The sequence below is a fragment of the Carettochelys insculpta genome, chromosome 18, assembly GCF_033958435.1.
Source record: "Carettochelys insculpta isolate YL-2023 chromosome 18, ASM3395843v1, whole genome shotgun sequence".
NCBI lineage: Eukaryota > Metazoa > Chordata > Testudines > Carettochelyidae > Carettochelys > Carettochelys insculpta.
This window is the reverse complement of record NC_134154.1, coordinates 20,746,789-20,767,940: the sequence shown is the minus strand read 5'-3', so window position 1 is coordinate 20,767,940 and position 21,152 is coordinate 20,746,789. Positions and strand designations below refer to the sequence as shown.

The 21,152-nt window shown below is 46.0% G+C and overlaps 1 protein-coding gene across 6 annotated transcripts in view; it reads right to left on the bottom strand.

The window, feature by feature from the left end:
• LOC142022784 (transmembrane protein 132D-like) overlaps positions 1 to 21,152 on the bottom strand; it is a 592,725-nt gene that overhangs the window by 328,401 nt on the left and 243,172 nt on the right. The gene's annotated exons all lie outside the window — the stretch shown is intronic.

Here is a 21,152-nt window from a genome sequence, read left to right as displayed (position 1 = left end):
AGGCATAGTGTAAATAAATGACAATACACGATCCACAGGATTGTAATATGACAGATACACACAAATCGTAAGTAGTCCTGTAGTATCTTAGAAACTAATAAATGTATTAGGTAATGAGCTGTTGTGGGTAACACCCACTTCTTCAGATTATTGGGACAGACAATTAGAATCCAGGATTTATATAGCAGGTGGGGAGGACAATGGAGATGCACACAGTTCCTTCTTGCAAAATAAAAGTTAGTTGTAGAAACTAGTTAGGGTGGTGGAGCTCAGAGGTAGGTTTACCCTCAGGTTGGAGTGAATGATGACCTGAAAAAGAGAAGTTACTCACCTGTAGTAACGATGGTTCTTCGAGATGTGTCCCCGTGGGTGCTCCACAATAGGTGTCGGGCTCGCCTGGCGCCACAGATCGGAAATCTTCCAACAGTTTCTCCTGGATCGCGCATCCGCCGGTGCGCACCGCCCCCCTGCGCGCCCCCGGCCGTGTGCATGATCCGGTCCCCGCCAGTTGCTTGACCAACTGCCTCGGATGCTCCTCAAAAACACTAGACAGAGATCCGAAGCGGGGAGGATGGGCGGGTGGTGGAGCACCCACAGGGACACATCTCGAAGAATCATCGTTACTACAGGTGAGTAACTTCTCTTTCTTCTTCGAGTGGTTCCCGTGGGTGCTCCACAATAGGTGACTACCCAGCAGTAACCCAAGTAAGGAGGTGGGTAATCGGTTTATGTGCAGCTTGCCCCCGAGAGGACTGCTGTCGACAGACGGGTAGCCTCTCAGAATACCCGAGGCAGAGCATAATGCTTGGTGAAGGTGTCATAGGATGACCAGGTCGCCGCTCTACAGATATCTGTTAACGCGATGCCCTTGAAGAAGGCTGTTGACGCCGCCACCACCCTGGTGGAGTGAGCCCTGGGCAGGGCCAACAAAGGAGTCTTTCGAAGTTCGAAGCACATTTTTATACAGGACACAATGTGCTTTGAGATTCTCCAGGAAGAGAGACCTTCTCCTTTTGACCCAGGAGCGAGAGAGACTAGAAGCCTGTCCGTTTTCCAGAAGGACTTAGTTCTGTCTGTGTAGAAGGCCAACGCCCTCCTCACATCTAGGAGATGCAGGCGTGCCTCCTTGCCGGAGCTGTGAGGCTTTGGGTAAAAACGAGGGTAAAACTATTGGCTCATTAAGATTGGACTCCGGAGAGACTTTTGGAACAAAGGCTGGGTGCAGCCTTAAGGTTACCGCCTCCTTTGAGAATACTGTGCAGTGCGGCATTGCCATCACTGCCGCGAGCTCACTCACCCTGCGGGCTGACGTAGTTGCAAGGAGGAAGGTTGTTTTTATTGTAAGGAGACGTATGGGAACTGTGGCTAATGGTTGAAAAGGTGGACCCGATAGCGTGCTGAGCACCAAGTCCAAATTCCACGATGGTGGAAGCGGTTTCCGAGGGGGGGTACAGGTTTACCAACCCCTTCAAGAACCTGGTAATGATAGGATGGGCGAATACCGTGGGCCCTTCCTCTGTATGCTGAAAAGGCTGATATAGCAGTGAGGTGGACCTTTAGCAAGGATAGAGAAAGCCCGCCTCTCTTGAGGTCCAATAAGTATTCTAGTATTACAGGTATAGGAACGTCAAGGGGAGCTAACTGCTTGGCAGAACACCAGGCTGTGAAACGAGTCCATTTGTGCTTGTAAGTCCTCCTGGTGGAGGTGCTTCGACTACATTCCAGGACTTGTTGTGCTCCCTCCGTACATGTGCTCTTTAAGGAGCTGTGCCATGGATTAGCCATGCTTGTGGGTGTAGACCTCAAGGGTGCGGGTGCACTATGGACCCTTAGCCCACGGGAGTAAGGCCGGTGCCACCGGTAGAGGGAGCGGTGGGCGGTCCGACATGCGCAGAAGCAAGGGAAACCATTGCTGCCAATCCCAAGCGGGACTATGAGTATCATGCGAGCTCTCTCCCTTCTGACTTTGTGCAAGACCTTGCGGATAAGCACTGCGGGGGAAACGCGTAAAGTAGGGAGCCCTTCCATGAAAAACATGAATGCATCCCCCAGGGACCCCCGCCCCACTCCTGCCCTGGAGCAGTGCTGGGGACACATTTTTTTTTTTTTTTTTTGTACTCGGTGGCAAACAGATCGATCTGGGGGAACCCCCATGTACGAAAAATGCGCTGTAGCAGATCGGAGCGGATCTGCCATTCGTGCGTGATTGTGAAGCGCCTGCTCAGCTGATCTGCATTCACGTTGTCAGCGCCCGGCAAGTATGAGGCTTTCAACGTTATGTTGTTGGCGATGCACCCATTCCACAATCGGAGTGCTTCCGCACATAGGGCACGGGATCGTGCTCCTCCTTATCGATTGATGTAGAACATAGTGGAGGTATCGTCGGTATTGAATCCCAGCTACTTTGCCATGTAGGTAATCTCGAAAATGTTTGCAGGCGTTGAACACTGCTCTGAGCTCCAGTATGGATATGTGAAGTGTCTGTTCCGCAGGGGACCATAGCCCTTGCGCTACCTTGTCACCGATGTGCGCTCCCCATCCCATGTGGGAGGCGTCGGTAGTGAGAAAAATAGAAATTTGTGGTTGGTGAAAAGGCACCCCCACTAGCAGATTCTCGGGGTTTTCCCACCAGGCCAGGGATCTGCGCACCTCTGTTGTGGGCGACACCACCCTGTGGACAGTGCGGGATGGCGGTTTGTAAAAGCTCGCCAGCCAATGCTATGGGCTTGACATGTGCAACCTGGCATTCTGTACCACAAACGTCGCTGCCGCCATATGGCCCAGCAGCTGTAGGCACGGTAAGATCGGCACCGTGGGGCTGTATGTAATGACTTGCACCAGCGAACTGATTGCGCAGAAGTGGGTGTCGGGTAGGTACACCCTTGCTGTGATAGAGTTTATGCGTGCCCCTATGAACCCTATATCTTGTGTGGGTTCGGACTTTGACTTTGCAAGGTTGATGACTAGGCCCAGCGAAGAAACGTGTCTGCTGTGACACGTATCATGCGTGAGACCTCTGCCTTCGAGGTCCCTTTTAGCAGGCAGTCGCCCAGATATGGAAGAAATAAACACCCCCTGTCTGTGCAGGTGGGCTGACACCACTGCCAGGGTTTTGGTAAAGACTCTGCGGGCCGAGGAGCGGCCAAACGGAGGAACCCTGTGCTGGAAGCGCTCCTGGCCGACCATGAAGCGGAGGAAGCGTCTGTGTGCCAGGAGGATTGTTGTATGAAAGTAAGCACCTCGTAAGTCGAGTGCTGCAACCCAGTCTCCATCGTCCAGTGCCGTGAATATCAAGGCAACTGTGATCATCCGAAAACGTTGCTTGCACAAGTAACGGTTGAGGCCCCGAAGATCTAAGATGGGCCTCCAGTCTCCTGTTTTCTTCTCCGATAGGAAGTAGCATGAATAAAAACCTTCCCCTGGAATTATTCCGGCACTCTTTCCACCGCCCTTGTGAACGTAAGGTGAGTCACCTTCTGCTTGAGCCTCACCTCGTGGTAGCACCCCTGAGGTGAGGCCTGGTGGGAGGCTTCGTCGGTGGAAGCGACTGGGAGGGGATTGCGTAACCGTGGCTATGATCTCCAGCACCCGTGTGTCTGTGGTGATCTTTTGCCATTGGGAGTGGAACGGTCTGAGGCGATGATGGAACATGACATGAGAGTGGCATTGAGCAAGGGAAAAGATAGTGCAGCCCCCGACATACCCATCAAACTTGTTGCCTTTGAGGCCTGACCCGAGGGCGTACGGCTTTGTTGAGAATGTCGCCTAGGGTTCTGTACTGTTGCCGCTATTGATAGCACCCGTGGCCATAGCCCCGTTGATATTGAGCACGCTGTGGTTGTAAACGTAGCATCTTTGCTGAGAATAAAATTTTTGCCTCCTGTATGGGGGTAGTATAAATGCCCGAGGTTCTAAGTGTAGCTCTCGAGTCCTTACTGGAGTGAGGGACCGACTCAGTTGAGTCTGCAAAACAGCTTTTGTGTATCAAAGGGAAGGTCCACGATCTTCGCCTGTAGGTCCCTCGATATACCCGACGTCTAGGGCCAGGATTCTCTATGCATGACCACTGCTGTAGCCGTTGAACGTGCCGCCGTGTCCGCCATGTCCAGGGCAATCTGGACTCCCGTCTGCGATGCTGCGTAGCCCTCTTGAACAATCGCCTTTAACACCGGCTTTTTGTCTTCTGGGAGTGAATCCATGAGGGGAGTAAGCCCGGAGTAATTATCAAAATTATGGTTTGCTAGGTGTGCCCATAATTTGCCATTCTCAATAGAGAGGCCCATAGGAGAGGAATATACCTTCCTGCCAAACAGCTCTAGCTTCTTAGCATCTGTGTCCGATCCCCCGATTTGTATTGAGAAGCCTTTGACCTCTGATGGGATGACCCGACCACCAAAGAATTTAGTTGTGAGTGACTGAAGAGGAACTCCATGCCCTTAGCCGGGATGAAGTATTTGTTATCCACTCTCTTGTTCGTAGATGGAACAGAGGCCGGAGTCTGCCATATAGTAGTGGCTGACTCCAGAATGGCCTCGTCCAGCGGAATAGCAATTTTGGATGAAGCCGGGGGTCTCTAATTTTTCAGGAGTTTGTGATGTTTCTCCTGCACCTCTGCCATTTGAATGTCTTGCGTGAAAGCCACCCTTCTAAACGGCTCCTGAAAGTGTTTAAGGGCATCGGGGGGAGAGACATCCCCAGGGGCCATGGCCTCATCTGGGGAGGATGAGGAGGAACCACTAAGGTAAACCTCCCTCGAACCCTCGGGTTCCTGCGGTCGATGATACACTTGCTCGCCGGAGGATAGTGAAGGAAAGTCTCGGGGCTCTAAAATTAACTCCCCTTGAGATAACTGTGTTTCCGTCCCCGATCGGGAGTGCCCGCAGGGGTATTGAGCGGCTGGGGGGGGGGACCTGCCCCTGGGTGTAGGCCTATGGTTTGTCTGCGTCCAGCATGATAAGGACGACCATGGCAGCATGGGCAAAGGTCCGGGGATGGAGACCTGGACCACTCACGGGGTGTGTACCCCCGATGTCTGGGAGATCGAGACCTCTGCGATGACACAGATAGAGGTGAAACTGGCTTGTGATAGTACGCCAGGGGATCCAATCCCAGAAATGGTGAGGGTGGCCCAAGCCATGGTGACATTGGTTGGAGGAACGGAGAAGGAAGGTTTTTTTTGTTTTTTTTTTTTTCAGATGGGCCGGTGGAGACACAGGCCTTCGGTGTGGCGTGTGAATCTCAGGGGGAGGGCTTGGTGCTAACAGTAGCGCAGCCCTGTCCAGAGATGGACTGTGGTGCCGGGTTTTTGATGTTGCCTTGCCCCTCTGCTGCGGGGCCGGCACCGCCCCCTCCCATGCCGGGGATCTCGGCTCCACTGTCAGCGCCGCGCTCAGCACTGTCAGCTGCGGCGCCGCGTGGGTATCCCCCTCCGGTGCCTGCAGGCTCTGTGCCTGGCAGCCCTGCACCGCTGGTGCCGCGGGGGTCTGTGCTGCCGGTTCCGGCGCTTGCCTGGCTCACACTCTAGGTGCTGCGCGTGCCGGCTGTTGTTTTACCGGAGGCTCAGCCTCTGCCATGTGCGCTGCCGCTTGCCCGAGTATGCGGCTGGTGGCTGTGTGCTCCGCTCGTCCTGCTCGCTGCAAACGCACGGCAAGGATCGAGCCAGGGAGAGTTTCCTCCATTTCTGCACTGAGGGGGTCAGAGAGCATTTTACGCCTCATTGCTCTGTCCTTCCTGGCCCTGGCTGTGAGCCTAGCACAGTGAGAACGCGTCTGGGTAAGCTGTAATTCCCCCAGGCGTCGGATGCCTTCGCTATGCCCCACGGAGGCCAGCATAGCTTCACAGCATGACTCACACTTTTTAAAACCTGAAGAGGCCATTGCGGTGAGTCCTTTACTGTTAATAGGGTACTAAGCACTTAATCCGTGCCTTTCCACCCCAAATAGTGATCACCGGCCTGCGGCAGCGGGTGGCCTAAATGGCCTTCACGTCCGCTCTTCTCTTCTCCGCTCCTCTCTTTTTCCCCCTTTTTTTTTTTTTTGCTGATATTCTCTTTGTCTTTGCTTTCTCTCTCTCTCTTTTTTTTTTAAATAACCAAAAACAACAAATTGCACGTGGAACAAAACCACTAAGTAATCTGACTCTGGCCTTAGCCTGAGTGGATTCTGTCTGCAGCCGATGGCAGTTGAGAAGGAGCTGGTGGGGACCGGATCGTGCACACGGCCGGGGGCACGCAGGGGGGTGGCACGCGCTGGCGCATGCATGATCCAGGAGAAACTGCTGGAAGATTTCCGATCTGCGGCGCCGGGCGAGCCCGACACCTATTGTGGATCACCCACAGGGACCACTCAAAGAAGAACGCATATTTATGCTTCAAGTGAAGGTGGGACAGTAGGTAGGTTAGGCTTGGTTAAAAATAGTAGAGCAGACATGGCAATACAATCTACAAACCCAGGTATCTAACCAGGCTTCTGGGTGGGCTTGTACTTAGGCAGCTATCGTGTACAGAAGCCTGTGCAACACTGTCTGTGATATGATGTTTTTTGTGCTAGCCAAATTAAATGTAGCATTAATATGTACATCTGTGCTCAAGGACACCTTCATTTGCAATGCAGACATTCTCCAGTCTCATGAGGAGAACGATGACAATAAAATATGCTGAAGATGGGGAAAAAAGATAACAAAGAGAATAAAAAGAAAAGAAACCCCAAAAGATGCAACCTGAATAAAGGTAGCAGCTCTTCCTGAGTAGGGCTTGTTAACATTTTTTCACAGCAACAGTTTTTAAATGGAAAATCAGGGTTTCAAATAAATGTGGCTAAGGTTACACTGACCCGGACTGCCGGCAGCAGTATGGAAATGGGAGGTCTCGAAAATGCAAATGGTCGCTCATTTGCATATTTTCTCACCGGCAGAGGCTGCTGTGGGGAGAAAGAAAGCAGTGTAAACAGAGTTCTGCTGGTGGAAACCCCCCTCATTTGTCCGCAGCCTTTTATGCCTGATTTTTTTCCAAGCATAGAGCTCCTCCTCTAGTCCAGACAGCCTGGTGGGCTACCCCGAGCCATAGGCCCTGGAATCCCTGACTCTGAAGCACTCTGGTAAGCAGGCTACTCATGATGTTAATGGGCAAGCTGGCAGGAAACCAGCCAAGTGTTCCATTGGACCTGTGGGTACGTTCCAGTAGAGCTTCATCAAAACTGAACCAACCCCATGAAACGGTTTCATTTTGACAAATCTGCAAATCCCAAGGAAAGATGTTTTATTGGAATTTTTCTGATCTTGGCTCTACATATGTCTTTCTAAATCTGGATTTGACCCCAGGTGACCATGCTGTTTGTCACTAGGCATTTGTTGGAACATTTTGCAAACACAATGAGAGTGCTAATTTTTGACAGTCTCTAGAGGATAAAAAAGGAATGGCCCAGCGGCTACCATGCAAGGCTGGGCCGTGGAAAACCTGATTTGAATTCTCCATGCCACAGACAGATTTGCTATGTGGCTTTGTACATCTTATCTTTGTGCTTCTTTTCCTCACCTGTAAAATGGGCATGACAGCACTGGCCTATCTCCCAGGGGAGTTTGGAAGGTAGCTTTGTTAGAGACTGTACACTGCAAGATAGCCTCATAGTTAAGCTTTTGAGAAGATTTAGCAAGCCAGTGATGGAGATGGTGAATGGAAGTAATATGATCTAGTTTCCTATAGTATCAGACTCACGGCTTCTCTGGCTCCATCTATACTACAAGATAAATTCAAATGTACTAAAATCAATTTTAATGTTTTTTTTAATTCAATTTTGAGTACCCTCACTTCCCACAGGCTCCCAACAATTTCGACATATTGCTTCCACATTGAAATCACCAAACATCAACTGCTGCAGCACTGAATTGTGGGAACCTACCCCACAGTTCCCTCAGCCCTGCATTCTGAGCTGGGAACTAGGTGCAGCGGCACCATCAGTTTCCTGGGTCCCCGCAGCTTGGGGGACCCGGGAAACTGATAGCGCAGCAGCCCTGGTCAATTTCCTGGCTCCCACTAGTAGCAGGGAGCTGGGAGCCATGTGCAGCACACAGCTTTGTGGGATACATACGGGACACTTGCAAAGGCTCCTAAATTTGAATTAAGGACATGGCGCTTCCACACTAGCCTTCATTTGAGATTTTAAAGTTGAAATTGATGCTATACCCATGCATTAATATCAACATCTTGTTATCGATACTAGGGCAGACTAAATCGAGCTAATGACATTTACAGTGAAGACAGTGATGTTTTAAAGTCAAGCTAACTCTTTAAATTTAATTTTTTCTCGTAGCGTAGATGCAGCTTCTGAGAGCAAGAACTTTGCGAAGGCTTCCAGTAGTTAGGAAATCATCCTACTAATGAATCCAGCAGCTTGCCATAGAATCTCACAATACACTAATCTCCTTGGTGTCCTCACTTTACAAAGGCTGTATGTGGTTTGGTTTCTGTTCCTCCTCCATCTTCCAGTAACCATCCCCCATCCTCCGCGAAAATGTAACACTGCACTAATCGTTGTGCAGCCCCTTTTCTCTGCCTCCCCTGGCCCACTTTTTGGCAGTGAATCATGCACAACGAACAAACCTCCTAAAACTGCACAGTGAGGCTGGAATTCCATAAAGAAAAAATCCAGACTCTAGGAAAAGGTGCAGATTGAAAACAGGCACCGCCGAACACCCAGGAACACTCATATTTCAAATGGCACTGAAAGCTGGAACTCGCTCTCAGAAGCCTGGGAGGAGGGGGATGGAGACCAGAGAGCAAGAGCTACTTGTTTTTACAGAACACAGAAAAGTGGGGGAGTGCGGAGTGCTTTTATTGCCCAGTCCAGCTATGTAACACTCACATACCCACTGGGATCGAAAGGACAGTTCTGCTCTGCAGCTACACACCCAAACCCAGCCTTAAGAGTTCTCTTATTTTGTAGCTGACTCTTTTATACATAACACACACCTCTGTCAGAGGTAACTAGAGTGGGGATTCCAGGGGGGGTACCTGCCATGTGCCCCTACCCCACCCCCTGTCCATGCTCCACCCTCTCCACCCATGCCCCATCCTCTTCCTGGCCCTACTCCACCTCCTCCCCCTACTCCATCCCTGCCCACCTCCTCCTGAGGAAGCACCACACTGCTTCTGGGAGTGTGGTGGCAGCTTCCCCCCCACCCCCTGCCCCAGAGCAGCATGGCCTGAGAGCAGCATAAGACAGGAACTTCGTGCTGCTCCTGGGATGTGCTGCTCCAAGGGACTGGAGGGACTTCCCCTGCATGCCCCAGTGCTGACATTGAGTGCAGGGGTAGGGCAAATGCTGCTGGGGGTGATGCATGTGACTCCCTGCACACACCCCCACATGCCACCTGTGGCCTCCAGCCTGTTACCTCAGTGAAATCAGTGTTCTCCTAGGAACCTGCACACTCGACCATATAGTCCAGGAGCCAGTTTCCAACAGATGTGAGTACCAGACACTTCAGAGGATGGTACAAGAAGCCCTGCTGGATGTAGATAGGGAGATACCTGCCCACAGAGAAAGTTTCTTCTGCACCCAGTGACCTGACTTTATTGTTCAGTTACTCTTACATGTATTCATTGTATGTCAAATAGAACAAAGTTGGGGGATTGCAGAAGCATAAGGTTGATCAGTATTTAGAGGGAATCGTCACGTGTTCGATATCCACATAAGTAGGGTGAAAATGCAAGGCCTACAGGTTGAGGCACACATGCAAGATTTTAGCATTGCCATTTCAGATATCGGAGCAAAGAAATGCTGTTATACCAAGTGACCCAAGAATAACCTGATAACCTGAGATGATGGGAAAAGAGGTCTGAAGCCGTAACATTTAAAAAAATAACCCTAGCCAGAAGATTAATTTTAGATCAGAAAAGTGCTGTAAAGGCACATCTGTTTCCAGCATGTGCCGTAACATATTGTGCATTGATGGTAATGAGATTGAAGAGAGCCTACATCCTCTAGGGGATATCAGACCAACAAGGACAGTGAGGGCTGACACTTTTAGGGACACGTGCAGAAGGTAGGTAGAGACAGAATCACATGCTAAAATGAGGGTGCATAGAGCGGGAGAACTGAGCTCTCCTGGAGGAAACTTCGGCAGGAGCCCTCCCTTCTCTGATGATTAGTCTGTGAGAGACCCTCGAACTCTAACGCTATTGTTGAGTTAGTGAGTTTAGCCACATTTGTAACTTGTGCCTAGGTCAGTACAGGAAGCCACCTGATATTCTAGCTTTTGTGAATCCTATTCTGTGGTGTATTTCTCACCATCCATTGTACAGGGACTTTGTGATTTTCCATGGGCTTAACAGGTAGATGGGGCGATACTGAACATTGCCAGACCTAAGTTTCTTTGTAAATCGAGTCCTTAGTTCCTCTCAGACTTCGTTTACTATGGAGACAATAGCAATTCCCTATCTCAGGGGGATGCTGTGCAGACAAATATATTAAAGGTTCTTAGGTGCTCAGATTCTATGGACCTGGGAATATAAATGCCTAATAGGGGAATTTTCTCGATGACCTCCTTAACTAGAGATTGGGTGATGCCTGAATCATGAGAGTCTCCAAAAGCATCCATTCTAAATCCTCAGTACTACAGCTCAGGATGTTCCTCTTATCCCCAGAACTATCCATGAGGAGAAGAAGCAATTAAAAACACTCAGCAGGCTATAAGTAGCAATATCCATTGCACTTCATCTTGGCATCTGCGGTTAGAATTCAGATAAGAATTGTTTAAAAGTCTGAATACATATTAGACATACTGCATACTGACAGGAGCCTTCCCCTTTGTGCACTACAGTACGCTGTCAGAGAAGGGAAAATTAACTTCCAATGACTTGTTTGCCACCAACTGGGATTCCCTCTCACCCTACACCACCGCATGTAGTCCCTCGCCTAACCTCAACTCTTGTCACTTGCCCACTTCTGACTGACAAGAGTAATGCAAATGATATCCCAAGGGATACCCTCCAAAGGAACAAAAAAACACAGCGAAATTGGAGATAATTGTTCATGTCATCGAAGCTTCACATTTACCATTAGATTTTCCACAGGAGGAAGGTAGCTGTCTCCCGTATTGGTAAGAAGCAAACACTTCCTGTCCCATGAGAAAGGGGAGTAAGGGAGCTGGGGCTACCAGCACCTTAGAGGGGACAGTTTAACTTTTGCAGACAGAGAGAATGCATGGTGATAATGATGAGTCTTGAAGGTTCCTGAGGGACCCCAGACACATTAAAAATATGTTTATTGCATTGGACAACAGCTGGATAAAAATAAGGGTGTTAAATATGTATGGGCATGTCCAAACAGTTGGGAATGTCTTTCGTTACCTGCACACAGCAGAAAAATACTGTAGAGGAAAGTTTTTGCATGTGGATACCAGCCTCATAAGCCAATGGTTACTGCTGAGGCAGCAGTCTCTGATCCATTGCCAGTCTTTTCACTAACCAAAGCATGAGCTTAGCCAAGTTACCTAGCCATGCAGACCAGACCCCACAGAGTCTCTTTTTTTGACTGGACGCTCTGGTCAAAGACTGTATTCCTCAAATAAGTGAGTCACTTGGCTTACCCATTTCAGAGGAGTATTTGAGGCTTAATAATTTGTGCCATGACCCTCTGGTGAAGGTGAGAAAAACACAAAGTATTAGTATTAACCCTGATTTTACAGGGGCCGATCCTTTAGTATGATACACTAAAAATCATTGTCCTAAGTGACAAAGTCTGACATTCCAACCCAGTCAGACATTCGCTAGGCTCCTGAGCCAACTTTAGAGAAGGAGAGAATTAAGGTCTCCAAAGTAAGCAAGTCCAACCAGCAACATCCTGTGCCACAGAAAATTGTGCGCCGTGAGAAGTCCTTAAAATCACAGTGTTAAAATGATCCAGGCAACCTTAATTCTGCCTCCGTGTATGCATGGCCAGACAATATTCAGTTATATGACCACATCCTGTTTTTTTCCTGCATAAGTCATCAGCAGACATTTCACATACACACCCCAGGTCCCCACCTCTTGAGTGAAAGCATGAACTGGCAATGATGATGATGATGTTTTAACTTCTTAGTTGATTGTCTGAATAAGGTATTGTACAAGGTTTGTTATATACATAACAGCATGTAGTGTTTTTCTTTTCTCTTCTTGGAAGCAGAAAGATATGCAAGGGCTGATATCTTTATTTCCCATTTTTTCTTTCATACAAAAATCAATGCAAGTTAATTCAAAATATATAGATGATTTTTGCCTGATAAAAATTTTCTACCTCTGATCCCCTCTTTTCAGATGAGATCAGACAGGAAATTAAATTCCTCTTTCCTTAGAAGCACTGTGCTCTTTGCCTGAAGGCAAGATTCCTGCTGTTCAAAGTCCCACCCCAGGTCACTGCTGAAATGAGGTTAGGAGAGGTCATCCTGACACTAATGTCTGTGTAACATGGAATGCGTCCAAAGTGAACTAAGCAGGCTCCCTCTCATGTTGCCTTTTATTGTGATGTTTTATGTGGTGTGAAAATGGTTACTTAGCCACTCCATACAGCTATGGTGTACGGCTGCCAAGTTTTTAATTTAACACAACCAAACAAATCTGACCTGTTCTTTCTCTGAGGATCTGCTTGCTGCTCACTCCACCCGCCTCAGCACTCACTGTCCCTCATCCCACTCACTTGCTTTCACCTGGCAGAGGGTTGGGGGCTACAGGAGGAAGTGAGGGCTCTGGGCTGGGGCCAGAAATGTGTTCAGGATGCAGGAGAGGGTGCTGGGCTGGGTGGTATAGCCAAAGTCCAGAGTATGGGAGGGAGCTCTGGCCTGAGGCAGGCTGAGCTGCGGAAAGGCATATGGGCACTGGGCTATGAGTGTGGGTTCTTGGGATGGGGCCCGAAATGAGTGGTTCAGGGAACAGGAGGGGGCTCTGGGTTGGGGCAGGAGGCTGAGGTGTGGTGGGTGTACGGGCTCTGGGAGGAAGTCTGGGTGTTGGAGAGGGATCAAGGCTGGGACAAGAATAAGACTCCTGGATGGGGTTGGGGCGTAGCGGTTGGGTGCAGGAGGCAGTGCAGGCCCAAGAAGGAGGGTGGGGTAGGAGGGAGCTCAGAGCTGGGGCATGGATGCAAGCCCTGGAAGGAGGTGGGGTGCAGGAGTGGATTCTGAGTGAGAGCACAGAGTTGGGGTGCAGGAGACGGTGCGACGTGCAAGGTACAACCAGCACTTACTTCATGGGGCTTCCCGGAAGCATCAACATGTCCCACAGCTGCAGACCTGCTGACGGGGAGGGCAAAGGGGGCAACTGCCGTGGGGCCTGGCAATGCTAAAGGGCCCAGGGCTCCCAGCTACCACTGCTGCTACTGAGGCAACAACAGCACCTGGAGCCCCAGGTCCTTTAAGTTGCGGGTGGAGTGTGGTTTATTTACTGCCTGCCACATGGACAGTCACAGCCACACAGTCTCCTAAAGGGCCAGACTGAGCAGAGAAGTCAGCTTCTCGGGGAAATTGGGCCCAAGCTGAAGCCTACTGATACCCATGGGCTTAGTCATTTGACTGGGCCTTTGATCAGGCTCAGGGAGGCTCCTCAGTTGAACAGCAGCCTGCACGCTTGCTATGAGTAGGAGAACATGGTGACCCTGGGTTTTTGGATTTTTTTTTCCTCTCTAGGAGCTGGAGCAGGGCTGGGATAAAGGAGACACAGCGCATGCTTCTCCATTAGTCCATTCTCACACTTGTGACATGGACACAAGAGATGGGACAATACTGGCTTTAAGTCCACATATTCTACGTGCACCCCAGAAGACATCCAGGGCTGCATCTGCTTATACCTGGTTTCCTACTGCCTGGTAGGGCAGTGCAGAACAGCTGTATTGTAGTGAATTATGGTTATAACCCTAACCAGCATGCACACTTCTTCCCAGGATGCTGCAGTTTGGAAGCTGGGAGGCCCTTCCCTAGGGATTGTTCTCATCCACACTCTTGCCCCCAACCCTCCCACCAGTTTAAGGTCCCTGTATGTTACCAATGTTGTGTAAACACAGCTTTAACCAAATGGAGTTCCAAGCTCATTGTCCTAAACTGTTCAGTATTGTCATTGAGAGCTGCTAAGTTCTGTACCTTGCACCCCAGAAGAGTTCACACCTCTAATAATTTACAAACGGTGATAAATTACTCTCATCAAGTAACTCCCGAACTGCATCATTTGCAGGGTGTTTGGAGGTGGAAGGTGCTGTATACATGTAAATTACTATCAATAATTCAGTCGAAAAGAGCAATGCTCCAGTGAACAGGGAAGAGAATATTTTTTTCTTGCAGAATGTTCAAAGAGATGTCAACAATTCAACTCCATTATTTATTCCTTATTTTTAATAACATTATGATCACAAAGAAACCCTGTTACGCTGCCTTCCAATGGAGCATCTGAAAAGTTCAGCAAAGATTAAAAGAACTCTTTATCTATGCAATGATAGCTGCGGTGGTACCTTTGGTACCTTTTGTATCTAAATGTCATGGCTTTACAAACCAGGTCCACTCCAAGATGATAAGAGCCAATCTATATGCCTTTGAAGTGTTTGCCTGGACTCTTTTTGCTTTTTAAATAAATAAGCATAATTCAAACAGGTGAAAAAAAGTGCCTAAATTGTGCCTTTGTCTAAGAATTTTTGGTTAATATTTCTTTTCTTCCTCTTTGATTTGCTGCAAGATAAGCACTGGTGAGACATAATTAAGGAAAAGGCTTGATTTCCTGATGAATAAAATAGGTCTGTTATTATAAAAGTTAGAGAAAAGACATTAATGTGGCAAAGAGTGAAGTCATCAGGCCAAATTCTGTATGGGTTACAGTGACGTGAATCCGCTGTAGAGACTGGAATTACTCCAGATTTACACTGGCATAACTGACAAGTGAATTCACCAGAAGCTACTAATCAACATTTTTTAAGTCTTAATGCAGGTTTTCCGCCAGAAATTGAAGCTTTGTGAGTATTCTACAGAATCTCTCTTGAAACACTGAGAGTTCAAATGTCATATTTGAGGAGACCCCTACATTGTACTCTCAGGGTGACAAAACAATTAATTAAACAGTTAGGTTGGTGGAACCACACACATGCAAAAAAAAAGCTAACTGATATGCATTTAGAGCCTCAAGAGCTGGCAGGGGAGGAGCATTTACAACAGATGAAAAATCAAGATTTAGATAATTTCTTCCTCTAGATGTCTGGGAAGAGAGAATCAAATTAAACTTTTGATATTTCAAAATTAATGTATAATTTCTTTCTGATTTAGTTAATACAGTCTACAGCCTAATGGGGGTTTAGACTAGATTTTCCAACTACAACTTTTACATTCCTTACTTTTTGAGTGCCTAATTTTCAAAGGCCAGGTGGTTAATGCTTTACTAAAATGCCCCTTGAAGGCGTCTTAACATACAAACCTCTCAAAAAAATGAAAGCACATAAAATTACTAGTCACTTGAAAATCTCATTGCTTATTTGATTAAATTTACATTTTCCATTTACTATTTCAATTCACACAATCATAAAAAAGTAACTATAGCAATAGAAATTGCATACGCAGCCCTCAGCAAGGGGCACTACAGTTCCTGCGTTCCTGGTCATGATGGCAGACCTCAGTTACAATTATAACATGAAATCAACCAAGGCTAGAACACTAACTGGGTTGGCAAAATTAAACAAGTCTTGTTTTATGTCTGTAGTTCACCTTGGAAGCTGGATTACCAAGAAGAGTGAAATTCCAAAGGAGAATTCTACTCCCCAAAAAACTGACAGTAAGACTATCCCAGTAAAACTAAATAAGCATAACTGGGGTACAAGTCAAGAAAGGGTGTTGGAGTAACAGGGGACCCAGCACTACATTATCTGTGCCCTGCCTCAGAACTTGCACCCCCAGACACAGCCCTCACCCCATCTTGCACCTCAGCTCCCTGCCCTATCCCAGTGAAAATGAGCAAGTCAGCAAGAGCAGGGGAGAGTGAATGGCATGGGGGCAGTGCAGCAAGCAGGGAGGAGCCATGGAGAAGGGGCGGAGCAAGGCTTTTCAATCTCCTGTTGTCAAAGTTGGCAGCCTCACTTGTTTTGCTCTCAGCTACTCTATCATTGCAAACTGAGAGCAGAACAAGGAGGTGATGTGACTCAAGATCTTGTTTTTTGATAAACAGAGTAAAACCAAGTAAGAGCCACTCCTCCAAGCATGAAGAAGCAGAAGAAAAAAGAAGTAGCGCAAGACCAAAGTATTATGTAAAGCGCCAAAATATCAGAGCTGGGGCACAAGCTGAACATACGTTCAGAAAGTTAAGGCAGCTGGGCAAAGAAGCCATAGATTACCCATTGTCCTGTGCCTTGGGCAGCCCTTTGCATCAATACAGAGTGCTGCAAAACACTACAAAGCAGAGCTGTAGCAGAGCTTGCACTGGTAAAAATGACTACACAAGTTGCTGGGCAAGGGTGACTTTGGGCCCTGGCTCAAGGAGCAGACAGATATGGAGTTAGGGCAGCAGGACAAGAGCTTTGAAAATGAGGCAGGCAAGTCTGATGCGGAAAACTTCCTTAACAAAGAATGCAAAGTGAAACAGAGCTGGAGCTACACACCGGTGGGGCTTTTTCTCTAGGGGAAGGGTTCTCAAACTGGGGGAATGTGACCCTCTGGAGAGAATGAAGTTATTCTGTGGGGGTTTCACATTGTCAGCCTACAGCTTCTGCCTCCAGCATTTACAATAGTGTCAAATAATTTAAGAAGTGGTTTTAATTTATAACGGGGTCACACTTAGAAGTTTGCTGTTTGAAAGGGGTCACCAACACAAAAGTCAAAGAGCCCTTCCTCTATCCCACCTCCTGTCCCCCATTCTAGGGAACCAAAACTGCTCTTATATTGTCACACCATTACTTATATATGCACAAGAAACCTTTGTTTGCTTATAGAGCTTTTGTGATGATACGCTACGTCGATTTTGTTCAAAAGCCCACGAGACTTATCTTACTATTTTCTCACTGAACGTGAAGTCCAGTTATTTACATTAAGATCAACTAGAACATATGGAATGGGGCATGTGTTATCTGTTGGGGTTTTTTGTGTGTCATTTTTTTCTTTTTTGGTAATTCTACTGAACAGAGCATTTTACCTCCCCGAGCGTTAATATATACGTGGTGGGCAAAACTATGTGAAATGTAGCCTACAGAAAAAATAAAACAGAGCTCTACAATGCTGGACCACGTTTACGAAGCATTTTTATGAAAACCAGCAACTCATGCAATATAATTATTGTTGCTATTAGGCTGTTATTTATGTCAAATTTGTTGATTCTGGAGCTCTAGCAGAGAAAGCCATACAGTATTTTAGGATTACAGCACTCTAGGGACCTTAGCAAATGTAATGGCAGCTGCAACAAGCACAAGAATGAGGCAGTAACTCACTGCAGTTATAACCCCAAAACTAGATGCTAAATAATTTAATGTGAGATCCCATATTTGATTTGAAAATGAGAAATGTGGGATACTAACCATCTCAGTCTGTGTGTAATAAAAATGAAGTGTGGGTAAATCAAAGGGAATGTTACCATATGTTCCCTCTTCTCTTATCTGTAGATAATCTCTCACACTCTTTACATCATACTCTTTAGAAAATTGTGGAGAAATGTAAGTACCTCAGATTAGAATACGACTTCATGGAAACTGACACACAGGGCCAAGTTCTGCCCTCAGCCACAGAGGAATTGTCATTGACTGTTATTGTAATAGAATTAACACATACATATGATCACACATAGACTTCAGTGGGAGTAGCACATATGTTACTGAAAGCCAAATTTGGCCTTATAATGGGCCCTTATAATGGGCCCTGTTTCTGACCACAACTTATTATAGCTGTGTAAATCCAAAACGCCTTCAAGGGAGAAGGTTGATGCCCCAAAAGCATAAGTTGCAAAAACCGAAACACTATCTTGGCAAACTCTCTTTCCAGCAGTAAGAATAAAGCACTAGAAATCTCAGGACAAAGTCTGGCCACTCTAGATTTTCAGGGCACTTGGAGACTACGAAGATTTGTCTAGTCTGCATCCAGATTTTGGGTTCTTTTTCAAGATTTTCTAAGTCTGCCCTCCCCCATTTTATGCATAGGTGGATACTTCTGTGCATAGGGAGAAATGCACTGCCTACTCCAATACACGTGAAATGGACAAAATTTTTGTATTCACATTTAAACAGAAATAGAGTGGCCTAACAGGCTTATCTATCATCTATTTTAGGTTCCTATGGGACCAATTTCTGCAGTGTCTGAGCATTTCATGTATGTATCCTGACGACACTCCAATGAGATAGGGAGTTGCTATCTTCCCCCTTTTACAGATGGGGAACTGAGGAGCAGAAAGTTTAAGTGACTTGTCCAAGGTCACATAAGCAAACAAAAACATAACCTTGGCCTTACTACTATCTAGATCAGAGGAAACTTACTCATACAGGCAGCACCATGATACCATCTAGAAACACCCATTCAATCATACCACTTTATTTTTGTTTTATTCCATGTCACTTTCTGTACTCACAAAAATGCTGAACTTTGTTTTACGTTTGAAAACTCCTTTTAGTCACTATGCTGGTTCACATATAAATGAAAATTTAAATAGAAATTCCTTATTCAGCATGTTGATTTTCTTATAAAATTTCACTCATGTCTGTTTTGCCACTCACTTTTTTGGACTAAGATCAAGCATTAGAGAGGAGGAGGAAGAAGAGGAAGAGAGCTCTTACTGGCAAATAATTCTTTATCTTCGCATGTTTAATGGGGCTAAATATGCTGACTGGATAACAGCTAAATATTGAACTCTTATCAAGCTTCTGCAGTTCTTTTATAACTTCTTCAAACTCTATTTACATATTGTTTAATTACTCTTAAGAGTCAGAGATCTGATCACATGAATGCAAAGGTGGCAATGTTAATTAACTTGAGATTTGATGCTTTTGTGGTTTTGATAGTTTTACATGGATCAGGAAATAGTGTTAATAAAGCTAACTTACTGTGACAGGTGTAATTTCACGGATTAAGGAGACACTTGTGCAAGTGACAAACTCAACTGGGATGCCTGAACATTTCTTTATCTAAGTTTTGAAATATATCACTCATTTTGTTTCAAGAGGTTTTGGCACTCACAGTTTATCATAACAGGATTAACATATAAATATTATCACAGCCAGCAGGATGTTTTTGTATGAATATTAACAGCACATTTTATGAGTCTGTATTAGAACAACTAATTAAGGCCAGCTGTCAAATATTATTTGAAGTTTTCAGTGCCCTGTTTAATACAGGCTGGTGACATTGTTCCAGATTAATGGAGATGCAACTGCAAGGTTTCCCCCACCTCCTTGATTTATCACATTCATCCTCATACCAAGTGCAAATTTATAACTAACTAAATCATGACTTCTATGATTAGTAGATGAGTTTAATATCTGTAACAGCTGTACAGACCTTACACTGTACAACCACCCATTTAATTTTTTCTGCCTAGACCACAAAAAAGTATAAAAATAACTTTCTCTGAATGAATCAGTGACTCAGAAATGTTTTAACTTGGGAAACACTTAACACTGAATGAAGCCTTAGGTTGGCCATCCTTCAGTTTCTCTTTTGGGTTCCTTGTTTCATTGTTCACAATATATTATCTGCCCAAACAAACATGAAGATCTCTGTGTCTGAGAATATGCTGTGCTGCAGAAACTTTTTAAAGGTTTAAAATTGACCTTTATGCAACTTGAAGCTGAGCATTTCCGCTTCCCTACACAGGGATGACTCAAGAAGGAAGAATGCTTAAAACTCAGGAGACCTGAATCCAAATCCATACTCCACCATGGATTTTTGATCTGACCTCCTACAACAGTGTAAATCTAGAACTCTTCTGATGATGATGTTGGATTATACCTCAAAAACACAAAACTTTCTCACTCAACAATAAGCACAAAGTGCTAAAAATTATAGGGCAGTGTTTTGTTGAGGTCTGTATTATAGTATCTGTGTCAGAGGGAGGGGAAGGACAAGCACAAATATTTAACTCTAACGAAGAAGATTTAATTACCTGTAACATTGTGACATTTGGTAACCATTTGCCTACAGTATTAAGATTCTTAACCATTTAAATTATAGAGCTGATTAATTTGGTAAAACTCTTTAGCTAGGATTTAAAAACAAGCAGACAGCCCTCTTAGAATCCAATTTAAAATGCATAAGAATACATTATTTTTAATAGTCATTTGATCACTTAATTAATTTGAGGGTGTAATTCCAATCCAGTAGTGAAATGAATTTGTTGAGTTGATCTTGATTGGATTGCTGTAATGCTCCATTTTTAGTTTATTAGTAGTAGCAGCTTAGTTTTGGTGATATGGTTTCTTACTTTTATGACTGTTGTAATTAAATTCAAAAGAGATACTGAGTTACATTGTTTTAGGGTTACTATATTTGACTTTTCAAAAAAGAGGACAACTCTGAGAGGGTGTATCTGTACCAGTATCTACCAATTCACTTTGTATTCATGTACGATATATACTACAACACATTAATACAATGTGAGTTGGTAGATACTAGTACAGATACACTCTGTATCAAGGGTGTCCTCTTTTTATACGATAACCCCAATTGTTTGCAATAAATTACATGGATCTAGGACAACCTTGGTCTATACCACCTAGTCAACCTAAAAGCCTGACTAGCTCCCTCTTAATCTTTGTTCTCATTTACTTTAGATATCTAGGGCCACAAACCAGATCTGAAGAAGTGGGTCTGCCCCATGAAAGCTCATCACCTACTACATCATTTTCTTAGTCTTAAAGTGCTACAGGACTGCTTTTCTGTTTTCTAGTGGTAAGAGGTTTTCAATTAAAAAGACTCTCAACTGTGCTGTTCTGGGAGGGTGCACCTGTGTGCATGGGGATGTCACTTGCTCTTCTCCCCATTCCCCTGACTATCAGGGAAGGAGGGGAAAGTACACAGATTGGAAATGCTCCTCTGCCCCCTCCTCTCCCAGATGGGAGCGTGAGGCATGCATGCAAGCTGTGTACTTTCCACTCATGCCTGGACACTCAGGGGACCAGGAAAAAGAGCTAGCAGCACTCCCATATGCATGGCTGCTGTCCCCCAGCTCTCCCTCCCAAAATGAT